This window comes from Artemia sp. Qi Xiang Cuo, chromosome 2 (genome assembly GCF_049724085.1).
Source record: "Artemia sp. Qi Xiang Cuo chromosome 2, ASM4972408v1, whole genome shotgun sequence".
In the NCBI taxonomy this organism is placed as follows: domain Eukaryota; kingdom Metazoa; phylum Arthropoda; class Branchiopoda; order Anostraca; family Artemiidae; genus Artemia; species Artemia sp. Qi Xiang Cuo.
In genome coordinates this window covers 90,260,821-90,266,945 of record NC_142795.1, presented here as the reverse complement: position 1 = coordinate 90,266,945, position 6,125 = coordinate 90,260,821, and positions in this window count along the sequence as shown.

Here is a 6,125-nt window from a genome sequence, read left to right as displayed (position 1 = left end):
TTACTTTAAACTATCAGATATTTATTAATTGTGCATTAAACATTAAGAAAATGTAGCTAAAAATAGCAAAAGTAAACAAAATTCTACAAACTTACGATTCAGCTGTTGCAACAATTTGTTGACTATCAACTTCAAAATCCAACTGAGCCTGTATAGTGTATGCGTTTGGTTCAACTTAAAAATAAAACTCTTGACTACGAATGATGTAAGAATATTATAGCAATTGGGAAACTGCAATCGAAATGGTTTAATCTCATCAAACAGTTCGTGATAACGAACTGTAAGTAAGGGGCGACCCAGCTCAATAGTAACCGAAACTCTAAGAAACGGATACTAATTTTTATACCAATAGATACATCAAAAGAATCAGATTTTTCCGATCCCTAAAAGTCATAGTATCTTAATGAAAATCACACCATCAGATAACCCTATTAGATAACCCTATAGTAGAGTTTTAATGCTCCTATATGCAAAAATATAGAATTTTGTATTTTTTTTCTGTCAGAAGAAAGATCACGGATGTGTGTTTATTTTTTTTGTTTTTTTTCCAGGGGTGATCGTATTGACCCAGTGGTCCTAAAATATCGCAAGAGGGCTCTTTCGAACGGAAATCAAAAGTTCTAGCAACCTTTTTAAATGACCAAAAAATTGGAGGGCAACTAGGCTCCCTCCCAAGCTCATTTTTCCAATAGTTACCGGATCAAAATTTTGAGATAGGCATTTTATTCAGCATAGTCGAAAAATCTTATAACTATGGCTTTAGGTGTAAAATGACTCGCCACAGTCCCCGGGGGAAGGGCTGCAAGTTGTGAACTTTGCCCATTGTTTACATATAGTATTTGGTAATGGGAAATATACAGCCATTTTTTTTTGGGTGGGGGGTGTATGTGGAGTGGATTTCTAAGGGGAGAATCTCCCTTTGGAATGGAAATTTCTGATGAGCGAAAGTTCTAGGGGGAATGTCACACTGGAGGGGGGGGGAGTTTGACAGAATTACTGTAATCTTGTTAATTGTCTTACATTCTCTTTGCCAAATTTTTCATATGGAGATGTTCCAGGGGAATTATCTTGGGGATTTTTCCCACGCGTTTTGTATTCTGCGAAATAATTTCCGCAGAAGGGGGCGTTTCCTTAGGGATCGAGAAACCGATTAGAGATTAAAATCTTATTGCAATGAGAAAATGCTAAAGAGAATTTTTCAGGGTGAATCGTCCACAAATAATTTTACAGAGAGGGGGGATTCTCAGCGAGGAAGGAACTGTATGGGGGGAATTTGACAGGGGGGGATGCACTTTACGTTGGATGAAATTTGGATGCAGAATTCAAGTGAATTTACTGAAAAAGTCTGCATTATCAGTTTAATATACATATGCTGCTATTTATTCCTTAAAATCTTAATTGATTTTTGATATCTTAAGGATAGAAAAGTGAAAACGTTTAAAAGAATTTTTCAGTAAAGTTCAAATTAAATTCTCACATTTAGAAAGATTGAGGTTTGGAACCCTGTTCCTATTAATTTCTGCTCGTTTTGACTTTGGCTCTTATTTATTTTAATTTCTGTTTGTTTTGGGTTTTCATTTATTTATTGATACTGATTTTGTGCAGCTGTATGCTTGGTAGATTATTTGATTCCATTTTTGTTCATTTTGGTTTATTGGAGTTCTTTACTTTTTTTAAAAAATTATTTGAAAAAGTTCGAAAAAAAGTTTTTTAATTACTTTCTGTTCGTTTTATAGTGACATAGTCTTTTTCAGGGAGAAAGACTGAGCCTCTTTTAAAGTTAAACAACCATTCCTTCCATAAAAACCTTAAATACCCCCTGAGCATAGCTTAAAACCCTTGCCCCTAGTCTCTGGGGATTTTTCAGCCCCAAAGGCCCTGTTATATGATATTTAGACCATTTTGAATAGAATAGCTATCTCAAAATTTCTATTGGATGCAATTCAGGAAAAAACGACGCGTAAGATAAGATAAGATTTATTGCTGAAAAACGGCTATCACAAGCCCAAAAGGGCCGAATTCGTGCTTTAGCGTCAAGTAAAGCGAAAAAAGAACAACAAAAACAAACAATCAAACAACAACAGAAAATTATAAAAGGGTCAATGTCAAATACGTAAAAATGTTAAAAACAAAAACAAATTAAACTCATAAAATTAGTAGGTCAATGTCAAGTCAGGAAAAATGCCAAAAAAAAACAATATCTCGTAAAATTAACAAGGGGATAAAATAAAATTAAAACAAAAACATAAGTTAGTTAGTGACTAAAAAACATATATAAAAAACCTCCAAATTTGGAAAATGGGCATTAAAATTAATAACTATGAGGTAAAAAGTGAGTGAGGGGGGGGGGAGGCTGCGGAGATTCACTGGTTGAAAATGTCAACTATGTAAGGGATAAAAGTTCTTCTATATCTTTCAGTGCAAACTTTTATTGGGGCAAGAAGGGGGATTTTGTTGACACAGAACCCGGGAGGCGAGGTCGAAGGGGTGAATATTGACCAGGGAAAAGGGGAGTTGTTCGAGGGTGATGAAGGGCATTGTTAGCAAAACGCAAGGTAATTTTTGCTCTCTTTCTTTAAGGGTGACAAGATTAGCTCTCCTAAGAAGGGAAATATAAGGTACTTCACCCTCATTGAAGATAATTCTTCATTAGATAATTGAAGGCACCTTTTTTGGACTGCCTCTATTCTGTCCGACAATTCAATGGAAATGCCAGGATGCCAAACAGAACAGGCGTACTCAAGGGTTGGGCGTACAAATGACAGGAAAATCATCAAACAATGCGATTTAGGCCATTTGAATTTTTTAAGAAGTTTAAGGAGGGAAAATGCGGCATTTGCACGTTTTAAGATGTCATTAATATGACAATCCCATTTTAAGTCGCTTGAGATGGTAACGCCCAGTAATTTCATAGTGGTAACAGACATTTCAGGGGGATTGGACAGGAGAAAGAAGGGGGAGTTTTAAGGAAATTAATAGTAAGAACAGTTGACTTTAAAGGGTTGACTTTCATATCATCAGTAAGAGCTTCGGCTGATATCGATTCCAAGATGTCCATTGGGTTGCTTTTTGAATTTTTGAAACATGTCTCTAAGACAGTTAGATCATCAACGAATTTCCATCTATCCGGAAAATAAACACCAAGGTTGTTTATCACTGTAAGAAATAAAATTGGACCTAAGAGGGCTTCTTGGTGCACACCATTATAAATTGGGAGGGGATCAGAATATACATTCAGGTATTTCACGGCTTGCGTTCTATTAGAGAGGCAAGACGCAATTATTCTAATTAAATAAGGGTCAACTTGAAAGTCATTAGATAGCTTTTCTAATAATATATTGTGGTTGGTTAGATTAAAAGTTTTTTGCAAATTAACAGCAATAACTTTGAGCCAGGTATTGGGGTTTTAGAGTGTGTTACATATTTTGTCCATAAAGCGAACAGGATAGTGGGTGGTATATGTTGAGTGCAAGGTTCCGAATTTACTTTGGTCAACATTTGGGATTATTTTTACTTTCAACCACTCGCCTAAAAAGCTTTCATATAACTTCGAAAAAACTGGAGTAAGAGTAATGGGACGGACACCATCAGAATCTTGATTGTTACCTTTCTTTTTTTGCGGGAGTAATAAACCCTAATTTCCAACAATTTGGGAATTTACCAGTAGGGGTAATTTCATTAAAAAGTAAGGAAAAAGGCTCTGAGAGATTGCCGGCAAATGCTTTAATTAGTACAATCGGGATGTCCAGCGGACATGTACTACACTTTTTAATGTTCTTAATTTTTGTCTCACATCCGAGGGCGAAATAGCGGGAAAATTGAGAGAGCACAATTCATAAGGAGTGTCAAAAAAAGGGGAGGGAGGTTCTGAACTATGGAAGAAAGAAACCTGTTCAGATCATTGGCTGTAACTGAAGGGTCTTCTTGGAAATGGAAATCTATATTATTATGTGTTTTCCCACAAATTTTCTTTATTCTATTATACCAATGTTTTGGCTTTGTAGAAACTAAATCCTGGACGTTGCATATGTAATATGAAGAAGCAGATTTACGTATTTCTTTTTTTTATATGTTTACGCAATGAGTTCGCTTCGGATGTTTTGCCACTCTTTAGTAGATTCAATTTAATTCTAAATTTTTTTTCAATTGGCTAGTAATGTATGGTTTGTCATTAGAACATGTTTTTACTTTTTTCACAGGGAAGAAACTTGTGTATTTTGTTTTAATCAGATTTTGGAATTCAGAGACTTTAAAATTAATATCATTTTTTCCCTTGAGAGCCAGCTAGTTTTCATTAGTAATCCAAGATCCAAATGTGAAGGCCATCATTGGAAATTGGGTGTTAAGAGGACTCAGTAACAGAAAAAGTATGATTAAAGCTGTTGAGAGGCTTCGTTAATAAACAAAAATGGTAACTTCCTCCTAACGGGGGCAAGGGGACAGGAGGGGCATAGAATGCCTGCATATTGGTGCAAATCAAGGGTAGAATTTCCTTTTGTTGTAAGTATTTTTACTATTTGTTTTAAGGAACTATAAAGGGAATTTAACTTAAAATCATTAGCATCACCTACTAAGAAAATACCGGCGTTCGGGACTTTGCAAAGGACAAAGTCGGCACTACTATGCAGTTGTTGGTAGAATCGCTGTCTTTGTGCAGAGTTTTGATTTGGGGAATAATAGAAGCAGCAAGACACAAACAAATTAAAGGGGTGTGGTAAAAACTTAGGGTCTTACACTTACCCAAATTATATCATCGTAATCTGAAAGGTTGGGAGCATGAATTAATTTAGGAAAGAGATAATTATTTACAAATAATAGTATTCCACCTCCCTTTTTACCTAGGGGGTGATCATGGGGACGAAGTTTTATGAATTGGGAGTGGTTATTAATTTTCAGTTAATCAGGGTTCTGTGCTTGGACCTCAGTTACGGCAATAACATCAATTTTGTGTACTTGACAGAGGGCCTTTAGCTCGATCAATTTGTCGAAATTCAGGCTTTCGGCGTCATAACAAGGAACTTTGGGAAAGTAAAACGGTTACTAAAGAGGGCAATTTTTTGTTTGTTAATTGTGGGAGACCGTGGGGGGGATGGGAGGAACGTGGATCTGGGAGACGAGAGGCATCTTTTTCGGGATGAAGGCTGGGATTCTTTTGAGAAGCAGGATTAAAAGGCGGGGCTGGACCGGGCTTGAGAAAAAAGGAGGACAGCGGACAAATTATGGGGATATTATTAAGTTGGGATTTGGGGGGACAAAAGTTAGAACTAGAACACTGGTTTACACTAGAGTCGCGTAATTCGATGCTTCCATAACCTGAAGTACTTTAGAACGAATGGATGGAAGTAGGATCTTCTTTGCGGTGATAGAATACGGTGGGGGTCTTAAATTCCCCGGAATGAGCTGGGGTGGGGGGTGCTTCAATGGACACTGGTGTGTTACTTGACAGGCTCGGTGACTCTCGTTTTTCTTACAGAGTTTTCTTGGCACTGTTGGAGGGGGGAGAATTTGTTTTGGTTGAGCTGAACTGCTTGCGGTATCTCACTGACCTTTGATGTAATGGAGGGAAGGTTTGATGTAAATCGTTTTTTGACAGGTCCGAAATGATGAAAGAAGGAATTGGAGGGGATGCTGACTGTAGGTTTAAGTTTTTTCGGCACTATTTAAGAGCTTTTTAAAATATTTGTATCCATATTTCAAGTGGATTTGACTGCATTCGCCGAAGCAAAGCCCACTTCTAAAACTGTCACACACCCTGGAATGCAAGAGGAACACTACATTTTTCTTCAAATAATAATTCTTGCACAAATGAAGGTATTTACACGACTCTTCCTTCTTGCAAACCCCTCTCCAGGCATATTTGCATATACCTTTATTAGCATTAACTTGCTTCCTGGATAGTTCATCATCACTAGTATTGAACTCACACCTGGGTTTACATGTATAATTAAGGTCAATTTCAGAATGAACTTGACCTTGAACACTTGTTTCTGAGAGGGGATTAAAACCAAGACAGTTTAATCCTTTAAACACACGAACTTGTCTTTTTACCTTAGTTGAACCGGAAATCACTAAATTCGTATCGACAATTTTGTCTTTGACCTTGTCTTCTGTTAAATTTGGATTTT